We start from the raw sequence: 19,840 nt of genomic DNA on the forward strand, positions 1-19,840 counted from the left end.
AAATAGACCACGATTCCCGGGAGCTACATTCATTTGAATATGAACTGCCGAGGAGTGAACATCAAAATGGAAAAAAACGAGCTCAGAGCTGTCATCAAATACCTCTGCTTGAAAAAAATGACTACCAAAGACATACACCGACTTGGTGGAAACATTGGGGGACTCTTCTCCTCCATATTCCACAGTTGCACGCTGGGCCAAGGAATTTAAGCTGGGAAGAACATCGACGGAAAATGAACATCGTGAAGGACGCCCATCCACGTCCCTCAATGAAGAAAACGTGAAAAAAGTTGAAGAAGTTGTATTGGCAGATCGAAGAGTGACTATCAGGCATGCAGCTGAGGTCACAGGGATCTCATATGGCAGTATTCAAAGAATCCTTGCAAAAGAATTGCATATGAGAAAGGTCTCCGCGCGTTGGGTGCCAAAAATGTTAACCGACGAACAAAAGAAGAAACGAGTTGACATTTCAAAAGCAAATCTCGAAAAGTTCCAAGCAGACAAGGAAAATTTTTTGTCACGTTTTTTGACCATGGACGAGACCTGGATCCACCACTTTGATCCCGAAACAAAACAACAATCGATGACATGGGAACGAGACAACGAACCGACGCCGAAGAAATTCAAAGTGTCAAGCTCAGCAGGGAAGGTTATGGCGTCCGTTTTTTGGGACGCTGAAGGAATTATTATGGTGGACTATTTGGAGAAGGGAGCAACTATTACGGGCTCCTACTACGCAGAACAAATAAGAAGATTGCGGGAGGCTATCAAGGAGAAAAGGCACGGCAAACTGCGGGCTGGAGTGTTGTTTCACCAAGATAACGCGCCGGCTCACAAAGCTGCTGTTGCCATGGCTACCATTCAAGAAGCGGGCTTTGAACTGGTGGAACACCCCCCCCTATTCACCAGATCTAGCCCCCAGTGACTTCTTTCTCTTTCCTCGGCTCAAGGAACACCTCCGGGGCAAGAAATTTGACGACAATAGCGACGTGATAACCGCTGTTGGGGATTTTTTTGAGGGTCAAGATCAAGAATTTTTTTCGAAGGGAATTCTAAGTTTAGAAAAGAGATGGACTAAATGTATAGATTTGTTAGGAGACTATGTAGAAAAATAAATTTATTTTTTGACTATATTCATTGTGTTTAGTATTGATTATCATTACTTTTGGATCGCCCCTCGTACATCAACACTTTAAAATGTACATGATCAAAAAAGTGTTTATTCCCTCAACACATAATTCTGTATGCTGTATTTGTTTAGTATCCGCTGGGTTAGTCTATTCTCACCTAGCCTGACAGCTCCTCTGTGTCCCTCTTGCTGCTGAGATCTCACACTGCTCAGTACAAGCTACTACGGTCAGTCAGTCAGTCTGAGTGGGTGGAGACTGAATAATTTTGGACTCAAAAGATATTTTATTTTTCAATTGGACTCTGAATTCTCATCTGAAGGACAATTTGTCACCAGGTTTTTGTTACCTAATTTCAGAGCAGCAAAATGTAGTCAGAGATCCTGATTGCAGTAATGTGTCACTTACTGGGCTGCTTGCTATAATTATGATAAAATCATTATTTTATCAGCAAGAGATAAATCAAAACACCAGAATTTTTGGTTGCCGCAACATTGCAATAATATGCAAACAACAGGCAATCAAAGGTCGCATCTACCCAGGGGCGGACACAGACTGCAGAGGGTCCCTGTGCAAGAAATCTTCCTGGGCCCCCCATAACGCAACAAAGTTATGTAAGCATATAGGTGGTTGTAATATTTATGTAACATGCAGCCATTACATGCCGGGTATTGGGTGAATTCACATTGTGATCTGTCCCCATACAACCCTACTTGCGCTGTACATGCACAGTGCATGTTGTGAAGGGGTTAAGGGTTGTAGCAAAGGTCACTCAAATAATCGTATATTTGGTCAGTATGATACCAAATATACGATGAGTTCAACAGACAGAAAACTGACCTAATAATAACCAGCGCACCAGGGGACATGAGCGATATTTCATACAACTTATGGTCTAATTGAAAGAGATTGCAGCCAGACAAAGACGAGGCTGGTGCATGTTACTAGCAGGCCACTGTGCACATAATTTGAGGATATGTCACCTTCCTTAGGTCATGGGCATTAGTGATGAGCGAACGTGCTCAGATAATGTATTATCGGAACATGTTTATGTGCTGAGTGTCTTCAGCGTGCTCCAATAATATTTTCAACTCCCCACCTCTTCATGTCTCGTGGCTGTTCCACAGCTGCCACACATGCAGGGGTTGCCTAACAAACAGGCTATCCCCACGTGTTGCAGCTGTCAAATAGCCACGAATCATGCAGCAGCGGGAAGTCGAACAAATTATTAGAGAACGCCAAAGATGCTCTATTAGCACTTGAGCATGCTTAGATTATGCCTTTTCCAAACATGCTCGCTCATGACCAGTAACCACTACTCCCAACATGGTTCATATATAAATTGTTGTTCCTTTATTTTTCAAGAACAATAGTGTGTATACTTACAAGATTTCCACAAGGCAACAAAGATCCTGTCAGGCTGGTCCACACTCGCCCTCTGCAGCAGCTTCCCGCTCCAAGCTGCGACTCCAGTGCACAGAAGACACGTGCAGATCATCCCATCAGCCAGTCACAGATATGCTTGTAAGGCAAAGTCTGTGATTGGCTGAGAGATAACCATGCACAAATGTCACTGTGTGCACGTTCGTCACCTCACCACAGACCGCACCAGTGACAGCCGGCCGGACAGCAGCATAATGTATGCTAACAGGTGAGGAGGGGGGCCTGTTTGACCATCAGATAACATGCGTGCAGCAGAGCGAGCCCCCTGCTTCTCCTGTTAGCAGTAATACTGCCGCTAGCTGTCATTAACAACATTGCTTTGCAGTCTGTCGGGGGCCCCCTCCCGCTCTGGGCCCCGATGCAGTTGCACCAGTTGAACCGGCGGTATGTCCGCCCCATGCATCTACCCCAAAATGGTGACAATAAAATGGTTAGTTCGGCATGCAAAAAATAAGTCCTCACTCAGCCCCTGAAAAATGGAGTCGCTACGGGTTTTGGAAAATGGGATCATATTTTTCTTCTTTTGCAAACTTTGGATTTTTTTCACCGCTTAAATAAAAAAGAACCTTAACTAGTGATGAGCGAATATACTCGTTACTCGAGATTTCTCGAGCATGCTCGATAAATCTCGAGTAACGAGTATATTCGCTCATCACTAGTTAAGGTTCTTTTTTATGAGGTAATAACTCAGGAACGCTTCAACGGATCCTAGCGGTTCTGAAAATATTTTTTCATGACATATTGCGCTTCATGTTAGTGGTAAATTTAGGTCGATAATTTTTGAGTTTATTTGTGAAAATTATGGAAATTTGGTGAAAATTTTGAAAAATTTGCAATTTTCACATTTTGAATTTTTATTCTGTTAAACGAGAGAGTTATGTGACACAAAATAGTTAATAAAAAGCATTACCCACATGTCTACTTTACATCAGCACAATTCTGGAAACAAATTTTTTTTGCTAGGAAGTTATAAGGGTTAAAATTTGGCCAGCAATTTCTAATTTTTACAATGAAATTTACAAAACCATTTTTTTTAGGCACCACCTCACATTTGAAGTCAGTTTGAGGGGTCTATATGGCTGACAATACCCAACAGTGACACCATTCTAAAAACTGCACCCCTCAAGGTGCTCAAAATCACATTCAAGAAGTTTATTAACCCTTCAGGTGCTTCACAGCAGCAGAAGCAACATGGAAGGAAAAAATGAACATTTAACTTTTTACTCACAAAAATGATGTTTTAGCAACAATTTTTTTATTTTCCCAAGGGTAAAAACAGAAACTGGACCCTAAAAGTTATTGTACAATTTGTCCTGAGTACACCGATACTACATATGTGGAGGGGGGGACCACTGTTTGGGCGCACGACAGGGCTCGGAAGGGAAGGAGCGCCATTTGACTTTTTCAATGAAAAATTGGCTCCAATCTTTAGCGGACACCATGTCGCGTTTGGAGAGCCCCTGTGTGCCTAAACATTGGAGCTCCCACACAAGTGACCCAATTTTGGAAACTAGACCCCTCAATGAGCTTATCTAGATGCATAGTGAGCACTTTGAACCCCCAGGTGCTTCACAAATTGATCCGTAAAAATGAAAAAGTACTTTTTCACAAAAAATTTCTTTCTTTAGCCTCAATTTTTTCATTTTCACATGGGCAACAGGATAAAATGGATCCTAAAATGTGTTGGGCAATTTCTCCTGAATTCACCGATACCTCATATGTGGTCTCAAACCACTGTTTGTGCACACGGCAAGGCTCGGAAGGGAAGGAGCGCCATTTGACTTTTGAATGAAAAATTAGCTCCAATCGTTTGCGGACACCAAGTCGCGTTTGGAGAGCCCCTGTGTACCTAAAGATTGGAGCTCCCCGCAAGTGACCCCATTTTAGGAACTAGACCCCCCAAGGAACTTATCTAGATGCATAGTGACCACTTTGAACCCCCAGGTGCTTCACAAATTGATCTGTAAAAATGAAAAAGTACTTTTTTTTCATAAAAAAATTCTTTTAGCCACAATTTGGATCCTAAAATTTATTGGGCAATTTCTCCTGAGTACACTGATAGCTCACATGTGGGGGTATATCACTGTTTGGGCACACGGCAAGGCTCGGAAGGGAAAGAGTGCCATTTGACTTTTTGAATGAAAAATTAGCTCCAATCGTTAGCGGACACCGTGTCGCGTTTGGAGAGCCCCTGAGTGCCTAAACATTGGAGCTCCCACACATGTGACCCCATTTTGGAAACTAGACCTCCCATGGAACTAATCTAGGTGTGCGGTGACCACTTTAAACCCCCAAGTGCTTCACAGAAGTTTATAACGCAGAGTCCGGAAAATAAAAAATCCTTTTTCTTTCCTCAAAAATTATTTTTTAGCCTTCAATTTTTTATTTTCACAAGAGTAACAGGAGAAATTGGACCTCAAAAGTTGTTGTCCAGTTTGTCCTGGGTACGCTGATAGCCCATATGAGGTGCGGAACCACTGTTTGGGCACACGTCGGGGCTCGGAAGGGAAGTAGTGACGTTTTGGAATACAGACTTTGATGGAATGGTCTGCGGGCATCATGTTATGTTTGCAGAGCCCCTGATGTGCCTAAACAGTAGAAACCCCCCACAAGTGACCCCATTTTGGAAAGTAGACCCCCAAGGAACTTATCTAGATGTGTGGTGAGCACTTTGAACCCCCAAGTGCTTCACAGAAGTTTACAATGCAGAGCCGTGAAAATAAAAAATCATTTTTCTTTCCTAAAAAATTATGTTTTATTAAGCAATTTTTTATTTTCACAAGGGTCACAGGAGAAATTGGACCCCAATATCTGTTGCCCAATTTGTCCTGAGTAAGCTGATACCCCATATGTGGGGGTAAACCACTGATTGGGCGCACGTCAGGGCTCGGAAGGGAGGGAGCACCATTTGACTTTTTGAACACAAGATTGGCTGGAATCAATGGTGGCGCCATGTTGCGTTTGGAGACCCCTGATGTGCCTAAACAGTGGAAACCCCTCAATTCTAACTTCAACACTAACCCCAACACACCCCTAACCCTAATCCCAACTGTAGCCATAACCCTAATCACAACCCTAACCCCAACACACCCCTAACCACAACCCTAACCCCAACACACCCGTAACCCCAATCCCAACCCTAATCCCAACCCTAATCCCAACCCTAACCACAACTTTAACCCCAACACACCCCTAACCCTAACCATAACCCTAACGACAAGCCTAATCTTAACCCTATTTCCAACCCTAGCCCTAATTCCAACCCTAAATCTAATTCCAACCCTAACCCTAAGGCTATGTGCAAACGTTGCGGATTCGTGTGAGATTTTTCCGCACGATTTTTGAAAAATCTGCAGGTAAAAGGCACAGAAAGGAACCAGACAGTGCTTGGTGAAATTGATGGCAACTCGAACACTGCCACTAGAAAAAGATAAGGTAAGCAACCCCTGAATCTTGCCCTGCGCATCAATTAGCTCCTTGATATCCGACAGGTTCTTTAACCCCATGTGGCAATTGCGTTCCTATCCCAGTCTTAGGAGTAAGCAGGATCAGATATGATAGATAAAATATCATTTTTAACCCCTTTCTGCCATTAGACGTACTATTGCGTCCATGTGGGGTGGGCTTTACTTCCCAAGGACGCAATAGTACGTCATATGCGATCGGCAGCGCTCACGGGGGGAGCGCCGCCGATCGCGGCCGGGTGTCAGCTGTTTATCGCAGCTGACATCTGGCACTATGTGCCAGGAGCGGTCACGGACCGCCCCCGGCACATTAAAGCCCGGCACACCGCGATCAAAGATGATCGCGATGTGCCGGCGGTACAGGGAAGCACCGCGCAGGGAGGGAGCTCCCTGCGGGCTTCCCTGAGCCCCCCGCAGCAACGCGATGTGATCGCGTTGCTGCGAGGGTCTCACCTCCCTCCCTGCTCCCTCCAGCCCCGGATCCAAGATGGCCGCGGATCCGGGTCCTGCAGGGAGGGAGGTGGCTTCACAGAGCCTGCTCAGAGCAGGCACTGTGAAGCAGCCTGCACTCCTATCAGATCAGTGATCTGACAGAGTGCTGTGCAAACTGTCAGATCACTGATCTGTGATGTCCCCCCCTGGGACATAGTAAAAAAGTAAAAAAAAAAAAATTCAAATGTGTAAAAAAAAATAAAAAAAAATATTCCAAAATAATGAAAAAAAAAAATAAAAATATTATTCCCATAAATACATTTCTTTATCTAAATAAAAAAACAAAAACAATAAAAGTACACATATTTAGTATTGCCGCGTCCGTAACGGCCCGACCTATAAAACTGGCCCACTAGTTAACCCTTTCAGTAAACACCGTAAGAAAAAAAAAAAAAAAACGAGGCAAAAAACAACGCTTTATTATCATACCGCCGAACAAAAAGTGGAATAACACGCGATCAAAAAGACAGATATAACTAACCATGGTACCGCTGAAAACGTCATCTTGTCCCGCAAAAAACGAGCCGCCATACAGCATCATCAGCAAAAAAATAAAAAAGTTATAGTCCTGAGAATAAAGCGATGCAAAAATAATTATTTTTTCTATAAAATAGTTTTTATCGTATAAAAGCGCCAAAACATAAAAAAATGACATAAATGAGGTGTCGCTGTAATCGTACTGACCCGAAGAATAAAACTGCTTCATCAATTTTACCAAACGTGGAACGGTATAAACGCCTCCCCCAAAAGAAATTCATGAATAGCTGGTTTTTGGTCATTCTGCCTCACAAAAATCGGAATAAAAAGCGATCAAAAAATGTCACGTGCCCGAAAATGTTACCAATAAAAACATCAACTCGTCCTGCAAAAACCAAGACCTCACATGACTCTGTGGACCAGAATATAGAAAAATTATAGCTCTCAAAATGTGGTAACGCAAAAAATATTTTTTGCAATAAAAAGCGTCTTTCAGTGTGTGACGGCTGCCAATCATAAAAATCCGCTAAAAAACCCGCTATAAAATTAAATCAAACCCCCCTTCATCATCCCCTTAGTTAGGGAAAAATTAAAAAAATGTATTTATTTCCATTTTCCCATTAGGGCTAGGGCTAGGGTTAGGGCTAGGGTTAGGGCTAGGGCTAGGGCTAGGGTTAGGGCTAGGGTTAGGGCTAGGGTTAGGGCTAGGGTTAGGGTTAGGGCTAGGGTTAGGGCTAGGGTTAGGGCTAGGGTTAGGGCTAGGGTTAGGGCTAGGGTTAGGATTAGGGTTAGGGCTAGGGTTAGGGCTAGGGCTACAGTTTGGGTTGGGGCTAAAGTTACAGTTAGGGTTTAGATTACATTTACGGTTGGGAATAGGGTTGGGATTAGGGTTAGGGGTGTGTCAGGGTTAGAGGTGTGGTTAGGGTTACTGTTGGGATTAGGGTTAGGGATGTGTTTGGATTAGGGTTTCAGTTATAATTGGGGGGTTTCCACTGTTTAGGCACATCAGGGGCTCTCCAAACGCGACATGGCGTCCGATCTCAATTCCAGCCAATTCTGCGTTGAAAAAGTAAAACAGTGCTTCTTCCCTTCCGAGCTCTCCCGTGTGCCCAAACAGGGGTTTACCCCAACATATGGGGTATCAGCGTACTCAGGACAAATAGGACAACAACTTTTGGGGTCCAATTTTTCCTGCTACCCTTGGGAAAATACAAAACTCGGGGCTAAAACATATTTTTTGTGGGAAAAAAAAAGATTTTTTATTTTCACGGCTCTGCGTTATAAACTGTAGTGAAACACTTGGGGGTTCAAAGTTCTCACAACACATCTAGATTAGTTCCCTGGGGGGTCTAGTTTCCAATATGGGGTCACTTGTGGGGGGTTTCTACTGTTTAGGTACATTAGGGGTTCTGCAAACGCAATGTGACGTCTGCAGACCATTCCATCTAAGTCTGCATTCCAAATGGCGCTCCTTCCCTTCCGAGCTCTGCCATGCGCTCAAACGTTGGTTTCCCCCAACATACGGGGTATCAGCGTACTCAGGACAAATTGGACAACAACTTTTGGGGTCGAATTTCTCCTCTTACCCTCGGGAAAATACAAAACTGGGGGCTAAAAAATAATTTTGGGGGGAAAGATTTTTTTTTTTAATTTTCACGGCTCTGCGTTACAAACTGTAGTGAAACACTTGGGGGTTCAAAGCTATCACAACACATCTAGATGAGTTCCTTAGGGGGTCTAGTTTCCAAAATGGTGTCACTTGTGGGAGGTTTCTACTGTTTAGGTACATTAGGGGCTCTGCAAATGCAATGTGACACCTGCAGACCATTCCATCTAAGTCCTCATTCCAAATGGAGCTCCTTCCCTTCCGAGCCCTCCCATGTGCCCAAACAGTGGTTCCCCCCACATATGGTGTATCATCGCACTCAGGACAAATTGGGCAACAAATTTTGGGGTCCAATTTCTCCTGTTACCCTCAGGAAAATACAAAACTGGGGGCTAAAAAAATAATTTTTGTGGGAAAAAAATTTTGTTTTATTTTTACGGCTCTGCATTATAAACTTCTGTGAAGCACTTGGTGGGTCAAAGTGCTCACCACACCTCTAGATAAGTTCCTTAGGGGGTCTACTTTCCAAAATGGTGTCATTTGTGGGGGGTTTCAATGTTTAGGCACATCAGTGGCTCTTCAAATGCAACATGGCGTCCCATCTCAATTCCTGTCAATTTTGCTTTGAAAAGTCAAACGGCGCTCCTTCCCTTCCGAGCTCTCCCATCCACCCAAACAGTGGTTTACCCCCACATATGGGGTATCCGCGTACTCAGGACAAATTGTACAACAACTTTTGGGGTCCAATTTCTTCTCTTACCCTTGGGAAAATAAAAAATTGGGGGCAAAAAGATAATTTTTGTGAAAAAATATGATTTTTTTGTTTTTACGGTTCTACATTATAAACTTCTGTGAAGCACTTGGTGGGTCAAAGTGCTCACCACACCTCTAGATAAGTTCCTTAGGGGGTCTACTTTCCAAAATGGTGTCACTTGTGGGGGGTTTCAATGTTTAGGCACATCAGTGGCTCTTCAAACGCAACATGACGTCCCATCTCAATTCCTGTCAATTTTGCATTGAAAAGTCAAACGGCGCTCCTTCCCTTCCGAGCTCTCCCATCCGCCCAAACAGTGGTTTACCCCCACATATGGGCTATCAGCGTACTCAGGACAAATTGTACAACAACTTTTGGGGTCCAATTTCTTCTCTTACCCTTGGGAAAATAAAAAATTGGGGGCGAAAAGATAATTTTTGTGAAAAAATATGATTTTTTATTTTTACGGTTCTACATTATAAACTTCTGTGAAGCACTTGTTGGGTCAAAGTGCTCACCACACCTCTAGATAAGTTCCTTAGGGGGTCTACTTTCCAAAATGGTGTCACTTGTGGGGGGTTTCAATGTTTAGCCACATCAGGGGCTCTCCAAACGAAACATGGCGTCCCATCTCAATTCCAGTCAATTTTGCATTGAAAAGTCAAATGGCACTCCTTCGCTTCCGAGCTCTGCCATGCGCCCAAACAGTGGTTTACCCCCACATGTGGGGTATTGGCATACTCAGGACAAATTGTACAACAATGTTTGGGGTCCATTTTCTCCTGTTACCCTTGGTAAAATAAAACAAATTGGAGCTGAATTACATTTTTTGTGAAAAAAAGTTAAATGTTCATTTTTATTTAAACATTCAAAAAATTCCTGTGAAGCACCAGAAGGGTTAATAAACTTCTTGAATATGGTTTTGAGCACCTTGAGGGGTGTAGTTTTTAGAATGGTGTCACACTTGGGTATTTTCTATCATATAGACCCCTCAAAATGACTTCAAATGAGATGTGGTCCCTAAAATAAAATGGTGTTGTAGAAATGAGAAATTGCTGGTCAACTTTTAACCCTTATAACTCCCTAACAAAAAAAAATTTTGGTTCCAAAATTGTGCTGATGTAAAGTAGACATGTGGGAAATGTTACTTATTAAGTATTTTGTGTGACATATCTCTGTGATTTAATTGCATAAAAATTCAAAGTTGGAAAATTGCGAAATTTTCATAATTTTCGCCAAATTTCCGTTTTTTTCACAAATAAACGCAGGTACTATCAAATAATTTTTACCATTGTCATGAAGTACAATATGTCACGAGAAAACAGTGTCAGAATCACCAGGATCCATTGAAGCGTTCCAGAGTTATAACCTCATAAAGGGACAGTGGTCAGAATTGTAAAAATTGGCCCGGTCATTAACGTGCAAACCACCCTTGGGGGTAAAGGGGTTAATATTCAAGATTAAAATATGGTTAGCTAATATCTCACAATGATATATACAGACATTAAAGTGATAAAGTGAACCAGTGCTCAATTAAAAAACGGTTGGCTATTACCATTAGAAGTTTTCGATCGGCAAAAACATCATGCACGAGGGAGAAAATGGATATAAAATCAGACAGGTAAAACTACATTCCAAGTCATGCCCAATACAATATTTCCCCTCCTAACAAGGACAGTGGGCAAGTCTGACCTATCCCTTTAAAAATGTCCTTGTTCAAACCGCCCATACGCGTTTCATCACCCTGTAGTGGTGGGCACATCAGGGGAGATGGATGTATGTAAAGGGAATAGACTACGAAGGGTCCTAGGTAGTTTCAAAAAGTACAATTAGGGGGTACTATAAAGATACCATAGCCTCTTTATGTAGCAGAATGCCGTCAGAGTGCTGTGCAGCACTAAGATCAAATGCTTGGCAAGCATTCAAGTCCCCTGTGGAGTCCCCCACTACACGGTGATGAAATGTGTAGGGAAGGTTTGTACAAGGATTTTTTAGGGGGATAAGTCAGAGTTGGGCACTGTCCTTGTCAGGGTGGGAGATTTTGCATTGGGCATGACAGGGAATAGTTTTACCTGTCTGACTTTATTTCCCTTTTCTACCAGTCATGCATGATGTTTTTGCAGATTGAAAACTTCTAGAGGTAAGTTCCAACCATTTTTTAATTGAACACTGGTTCACTTTGTCACTTTAACCCCTTAAGGACCAGGGGTCTTTTCGTTTTTGTGTTTCCATTTCTTGCTCCCCTTCTTCCCATGGCCATAACTTTTTTAGTTTTCCATCAATATGACCATGTGAGGGCTTGTTTTTGCGGGATGTGTTGTACTTTTGAATGGCACCATTGATTTTACCATATCATGTACTGGAAAACAGAAAAAAATATCCAAATGCGGTGAAATTGCAAAAAAAGTGCAATTCCACAATTGTTTTTTTTTTATTTGTTTTTTCACCATGTTCACCAAATGCTAAAACTGACCTGCCATTATGATTCTCCAGGTCATTATGAGTTCACAGACACCAAACATGTCTAAGTTCTTTTTTATTTAAGTGGTGAAAAAAAATTCCAAAGTTTGTACAAAAAAAAAAAAAAAAGTTGTCATTTTCCAAGATCTGTAGCGCCTCCATTTTTCGTGATCTTGGGTTGGGTCAGGGGTTATTTTTTGTGCGCTGATCTGACGTTTTTATTGATACCATCTTGGTGTGTATGCGATCTTTTGATTACCTATTATTGCATTTTATTGCAATGTCGCAGCGACCAAAAAAACTTAATTCTGGTGTTTCGATTTATTCCTTGCTATCCTGTTTACCGATTGTATTAATTCTTTTTTTATATTGACAGATTGCACGATTCTGAATGCGGTGATACCACATACGTGTATGTTTGAATTTTTTTATTGTTTTATTTTGCTGATCAGATCAACTGACGTGCTGGAAAAGGTGCAAGCTCATCTCTGGAGCCTGCACCAAACAGGGGGAGTCGTCCAATGACGGACTCTGCCTGTCATTGGACGTTAAGGGGTTAATGTCTGTATACATCATTGCAAGGTATAAGCTACCCATATTTTAATTTTGAATATTAAAAGTTATATTTTATCTATCATATCTGATTCTGCTTACCCCTACTTAGATTATTTGGATTCTTGTACCCCTAGTGGGTTTTGATTATCTGCTATCCCAGTCACGGCCCTGGCTAGTGCACGGGATAGCAGGAACACTATTTCTGCTCTAAAATATAAACACAAAGGGAAACAGACAAGGGTAAAAGAAATAGCAATCGCTCAATACACACACAGAGTACAGGAAGGTATAAAAGGAAAGGAATGATTAGACAAACCAGAAGGGAGAAAAAGAAAAGGAAGATACCAAACAAACTTTCAAACAGCAATCTCTGGAGACCACTCCTAGACAACTTCTCTTTCCACAGCTCACACCTCCACACCAATACCAAGATACAGCAAGCTATCACTGGCAATCACTGGTAAACAGAACTGCTTAATCCTTGCAATAAATGAACAAGGGAAATCTGCACAGCCAACTGGAAAGAAAAGTAGATCCAACCAGTACAGGAGTGCGTGTAGCCAAACGCTGAGATTTTCTGTCCTCTGAAATATATGACATTATTCTCTATCGCGGTATGCCCATGTTGTCTCCCAAAGTTATGGATGGTTAAAGAGGGACACTTTTGTTTGTATGTAAAAGATCAATTTTCCTCGCCATGTGTATACATTTGAATAGTTCTAATTTACACAACACAAAAATCATCAGAACATAACTGACTAAGTTTTTACTTATCTTTAGCTTATACAGAGTTCTAGAAGAAACTAAATGTAAATTGAGCAGTATTTTCAATTTTGGGATGTCTATTGACCACAAATGTTGAGACCGAATCATCACCTTTGTCAGTGCAATGAGGTCTCAGTAGTAAAAAGCTTAAAAGATTGTCCACTACTTTAACACTGCTGGTCTATCCTTAGGTCTGGTCATCAATGTCTAATCGGTAGGGGTGCGGCCTAAGGATAGGCCATCAATGTTAAAGTAGTGGACAACCTCCAAATTGAGAGGAGGATCTAGGAACCTGCCCATCAATGCTTTTTGGTACACTTCATGTGATCACTGAGAAAGGATAGCTCGCAATCTTCCTTTACGGAAATATCTTGAAAAATTCTCTACAGAGTCAATTTTGTTGCCAAGAAAATTTATAGAATGTTCCTATATATTCAGCCACACCATTTCAGAGTGTGCAATGCTTTAACCTTGACGTACCATATTTGTTGGGCTTCCTTTTGCTGGCTCATTTGATGGCTCATTGATGCTCTTGTATTTTGAATGTCATCAATGGTATACCCTAGAGGAAGCCTTGTGTCTGTCTCCTTAGAAAGAAACCTTCTACATACACATAGACAATTTACTTCATTCCATTTTACCAGCAACAGGAATTCATATTTTGCACTGTGAGACCCATGCTGGGAGGAAACTAACTTTATTCCTCCTGGCAACATCGGTCATATGGGTGGGCCATCACCGCATAGTGAGTGGCAGCTGAAACCACACCCCAGCACTGACTGTGAGCCGGCTCTAATGCTATGGACTGACTGGTGACTGAAGCCAGCCGCATAACTGTTAGACTGAGGCTGCCTGGAGGAATAAAGTTAATTTCCTCCCAATGGTGGGACTCTCAGTGTGGCCGCTGGGCAGCTTCAGGACGCTATTAACAGCATTTTTTACATATGACAGGTTCCCTTTAAGGAATTAACAGCATTGCTCAGAACAGTGATGCTAGAGGCTAAAGTCCAGTGACATTTCCATAAACCTGACATACACCGTACATGTATGGCAGGTGTCGGCAAGGTGTTAAGTACCAAGTTAGTGCCTTAAATAGTCACTTTCATTTCAACAAACTTTACATAAATCAACAGTACAAGCAAATTTTGTAATATATTTTCTCAGAGAAATATGCTTCTTTCACCTGCCACCTCCTCTCACCTTCCTCCTGAATTCATGATTCACAATGGAAAATTGCTAATATCTGTCTTGCTCAATACAAGTTAGACTGCCAGCTCACTAAGGGAACAGATTGCATTGCCCATTGAATACATCATAGTTGATGGTGTTCACCAACTAGTTCAGAGATAACTGACAAAGACAGAGGTGTGCCGAACTTGCACAGTATGTAGAAAAGCCGCGGAGACACCATCACGTGTTTCTCAACGCAAGCAATAAATAACCAGGTCTTTCACGGGAAGGAACAACCATGGGAAGGGCAGCATCCAAAAAGGAAAACCACCTATGCCAAAACATGGTATCCATCCACAGACAGCTGTTTCGGGGTATTTGCTCCTCATCAGTGTGGAGTAGGGAACTGGCTATTAGGAGCAGTGCGTTGAGAAACACGTGATGGTGTCTCCACAGTGTTGGATGTTTTGATCTCCCCGAGGTCATTCATCCTTATGTTTATAGAACTTGCACAGTAGGCTGCAACCTCAGAATAACTTACAGAATGGCTGTTGCCAGGAAATTTCTCAAGTCGGTGTATAAGCACAAATATGCCATAATCTCTTTTAACCACAGTAACAAAAAAAATTACTATGAAGAGACACTTGGCTTAAATGTTACTGCATCAACATATTTCCAATTTTTGCAATTTCCCTCTGAAACTTAGGCCCACTATTGGCCACAAGATAGCAGGACCACTTCTCGGTCATTCTCTCACTGAGGCATGTTTATGCTGACTGCACTTCTGGCACACATCTTCAGTAGGTTTACAAAGATATTCATAGTAAAGGATGCACAATCCCAGTGACAACTTCTCACTGTCCATGTATTTCACAATCGACACTCCTCACCATCCTCACAAGGCCTTCAGTTGATATGGCACAATGGAGGGAAGCCAGCCATTAAATAACTTCTGTCCCAGTCCCAGTTTCACTCAGACAGCAGCTTAACACCAGGCTGACCATCTTTCAAACCTACCGAGGGGATAACAGATGAAAAGTGCAGGATACAAGTAATATAATGACTAGTAATAGTGTTATTTATAATGCACTCACACCATAACTTGTTCTGAGAAGTCACGGGAAGCGACGGTACCTTTTAAGGCCTCATTCAAAAGTCAATCATGTTATTGGTGAATAAAAAATAATGTGATTTTCATCAGTGTTTTGGATCCAATTTACATAAGTGTTTCAATTTTTATCATTTTTGCATGAAATTTTTTTAAATTAAATAAAACAAACTGCAAAGCTTCTCCTACCTATTTTATTTTTGTTTTTAAACTTGTTTTAAACTTGTTTTATTGGAAAATTATTCATAATAAATGTTACAAACATACAACAATCTAATATATAAAGCTGAATGTGTGTGTGTGTGTGTGTGTATGTATGTATGTATGTCCGGGATTGGCATCTGCACCGTCGCAGCTACAACCACAAAATTTTGCACATTCACACGTCTGGACCCCGAGAGCGTCATAAGCTATGTTGTGAGGCGAAATTTTAACCCCGCGCGTTCCAATTCACCAAACAATTTTGCCCGTATCTACATAATGGGGAAAAAAGTGAAAGGAAAAGTGTTGGAGGCGTCGCAGCTACAGCCACAAAATTTTGCACAGTCACACGTCTGGACCCTGAGAGCGTCATAGGCTATGTTGTGAGGTGAAATTTTAACCCCGCGCTTTCCAATTCACCAAACAATTTTGCCCCTATCTACATAATGGGAAAAAATGAAAGGAAAAGTGTAGGAGGCAAATTGACAGCTGCCAGATGTGAACAAGGGGGACTAAAAGAATGAGAGCGATGGCGCCAAAGAGTATATACCGTACAGTTGCTAAGGTGGGGCCCCGACATGGGATACTCACCACACACGGGGATATGAACACACACACAAAATGCGCCACACACTACCACGTGCTTGAACACATATTACCCTCAGCACACATTTCACCACAAATACACCAACCTCGCCACATAAAAGTCGAAACACAAAAGTCGCCGCTCAAAACTCGCCACGCGCAGAACTCGCCACATGCAAAAACTAGGCTCTTGCAAAACTCGCCACAAGTGCAAAACTCACCTCATGGAAAACTCCCCACACGCAAAACTTGCACACGCGGAAAAATTGCCACATGCACAAAAGTTGCAACACATGCAAAAGTTGCCTCACACAAAACTTGCACATACTCAAAAGGCACCACACATAAAACTCGCCACGCTCAAAACTCGCCATGCGCAAAACTTGCTGCACACAACTTGCTACACTAACCTGTCACATGCAACTCGACACACAAAAAGTTGCTACACGCATGTTGCCACACAAAACTCATCTCACAAAAGGCGCTACATGCATGTCGCCACACACAACTCAACACACACAACTTGACAAACGAAACTCGCCCTAAAACACACACAAGTCTGGTATTATCCTTCAAAAATAAAAATCTGATTTAATAAGCAGACAAACTACAACAAATGTACCATATAGGAAATACGGCAGCTGTCAGTCACATGACCTGTCTATTATGTGTATGTGTGAGCTAATATATACTGCCAGGGGGAGGGCTTCCTGTTGGCTGGGGATTTATCAGGCTGCCAATTTAGCTTACAAATACTGAGGTAAAAATACTGAGCAAATAACGTGTGAACAAGGTCTAATACAGGAGGAGATGACACACATATATATATATATATATATATACTATATACAGGGGAGATGACACACAGATATTTACTAGAGATGACACACAGGTATATACTATATAGAGGAGGAGATGACATACAGGTACATATATATACAGGAGTAGATGACCTACAGGTATATACTATATACAGGAGGAGATGACATACAGGTATATGCTATATATAGAAGATGACATGCAGGTATATACTATATACAGGAGGAGATGACACACAGATATATACTATATACAGGGGAGATGACACACAGGTATATACTATATACAGGAGGAGATTACATACAGGTATATACTATATATAGAAGGAGATGACATTCAGGTATATACTATATATAGGGGAGATGACACACAGCAGGTATATACTATATACAAGGGAGATGACATACAGGTATATACTATATACAGGTGAGATGACATACAGGTATATACTATATACAGGAGATGACATACAGATGTATACTATATATAAGGGAGATGACAAACATGTATATACTGAGGTGATGAGGTGAAAATGAGAGGTGTGAGGTGAAAATGAAAAGGTGTGAGTGCAAAATGAGAGGAGTGAGGAAAAATAGTGGAGTGATCAGAAAATGACAGATGTGAGGTTGAAATGACAAGTGTTAGGGGGGAATGAGAGGAGTGAGGGAGAAAATGAGAGGTGTGAGGGAGAAAATGAGAGATGTGAGGGGGAAAATGAAAGATGTGATTGGGAAAATGAGAGGCGTGATGGGAAAATAAGAGAAGGGAGGTGCTATAACTAACCACAGATATTAACTATGCCCAGGCAACGCCGGGCTCTTCAGCTAGTAAGATATAAATCCAGATCTTGTTACAAACATCCGTAAATATCCATTCTACAACAATGTTGCAGATATTGAATTGTACATTTGACGAAAGATAACTGCAATACAGTAAAACATATTAATATACATCACACTCATCTGAAGCATTGTAAATTATGTGAATGTAACAGGGATCACAGTACAAATCAATTCAAGACAAGAGTACATTCGTCTTGATCCATTGAAAATCTCATCCTATGTATTTAGAGACCTGGCACGCATCAGGGTATGTAGAGTGTAAGTAAGAAAGGTAGTGTGTTGGGAGTTAAGTGTGTCAGAGGTGAATCACACCATTTTCTCGAACTTTATGGAATTTTTGAGGACACCCACTATTCCTATATACGATATTTTCATATGGTATTATGTCATTACCCAACTTTTTCCATTGAGTTATGTTGGGAGGTCCCCCCTCCATCCGTCTCAATGCTATTGCCTTCCTGTCAAAGAATGTGGTTTCACAGAAAAATATTTTATCATAATGGGGCCAAATTTCCTCGTCTACAATACCCAAGACAAAGAGTTCTAGAACACAATCGATCGAAGCCCTAATTATATGTGATAATATGAAATGACTTCAATCCAATATTTCCTTATTATCGGGCACTAAGATGTCAGAAATCTGCACCCAGTTCCCCACACCTGTGACATCTATCCGGGGATAATATACCAAACCGATATAATTTATGTGAGCTTAGGTAAACTTGTAAAAGATATATAATTATAATAGCTTATCATTTGCTGCTGGGAACATTACAGTATGAGCTTCTAAGGCATCGTTCCATTGTTGTTTGGTTATTGAAGAAATCAACTGACGCTATTTGTCCTCAACAGGGAGATGAGCAGATTCAATTTTAGAGTTTAGGATTAGTGATGAGCGAGTGTGCTCGTTACTCGAGTTTTCCGAGCATGCTCCGGTGTTCTCTGAGTATTTTGGACGTGCTTGTAGATTATGTTTGTGTTCCCACAGCTGCATGATTTGCAGCTGCTAGACAGCCTGAATACATGTGGGGATTCCCTAACAAACAGGCAATCCCTGCATGTGTTCAGGTTGCCTAACAGCTGGAAATCATGTTGCTGCGGGGACACAAACATAGTCTACGAGCACGCCAAGATACTCGGAGAACTCCCGAGCATGCTTGGAAAACTCGAGAAAGGCCAGGATCACACTTGCGAGAAACTCGCTCTAGTCTCACATCTCAATACCCAGCACCGCCACCGGCACTTGGGACCGGGACCGGAGCATTTACCTGCATAAAAATATATGCAGCCGCACACTCCGGTCCCGAGTGCTGGTGGCAGTGGCGCATATGGAGATGAGAGTCGCGTGCGAGTTTCTTGCAAGTGTGATCCTGGCCTAACAAGCACACTCACTCATCACTATTTAGGATAAATGTATAAAACGTGGATATCACACCTGTGGTACCCTGTGTAATGAGCACCCCTATCAGTGGATATTTTCATATACGCATCCTAGGATGAGAAAACTGGTACGTTATTTCATGGCTGAAATGAAGATACAAAGCTCTATGAGGAACATAATACCTTGTATGGATTTGCTTAAACTACAAATTTCCCTATCTAAACGCTAAAACCATACTGCACACAGACAATGCATGTGGCCAGTAATTTTTTGCAGACCCAGACTTTAAATGAAATCTGTCAGTAGGATCAACCCTCTTAAGCCGTCTACATGGGCATAAGGTCACAAAAAGGAAATTAAAGTGATACGTTAATATCTGCGATCCATTGTCTTATTCCAGAGAAATCCCAGGTTTTCTTAATAAGTACATGAGATCTATGGGCTGGACACAGATTTTTCTAAGAATGTGCCTTTAGAGCTTATTTAAATGAAAGGGGGCGTTACCAGTTGAAGACATGTTGATCATCACAGCAGACAGTTGGTCATTACATGCATCACACTAGTAACACCCCATACATTTACAATAAACTC

General features: G+C 41.8%; 1 protein-coding gene across 2 annotated transcripts in view; it reads right to left on the minus strand.

Annotated features, from left to right (window-relative positions):
• The window catches only part of AFF3 (ALF transcription elongation factor 3), a 753,993-nt gene that overhangs the window by 207,836 nt on the left and 526,317 nt on the right, over window positions 1-19,840 (minus strand). The gene's annotated exons all lie outside the window — the stretch shown is intronic.

The sequence above is a fragment of the Ranitomeya imitator genome, chromosome 3 (assembly GCF_032444005.1).
Source record: "Ranitomeya imitator isolate aRanImi1 chromosome 3, aRanImi1.pri, whole genome shotgun sequence".
NCBI classification, from domain to species: Eukaryota; Metazoa; Chordata; class Amphibia; order Anura; family Dendrobatidae; genus Ranitomeya; species Ranitomeya imitator.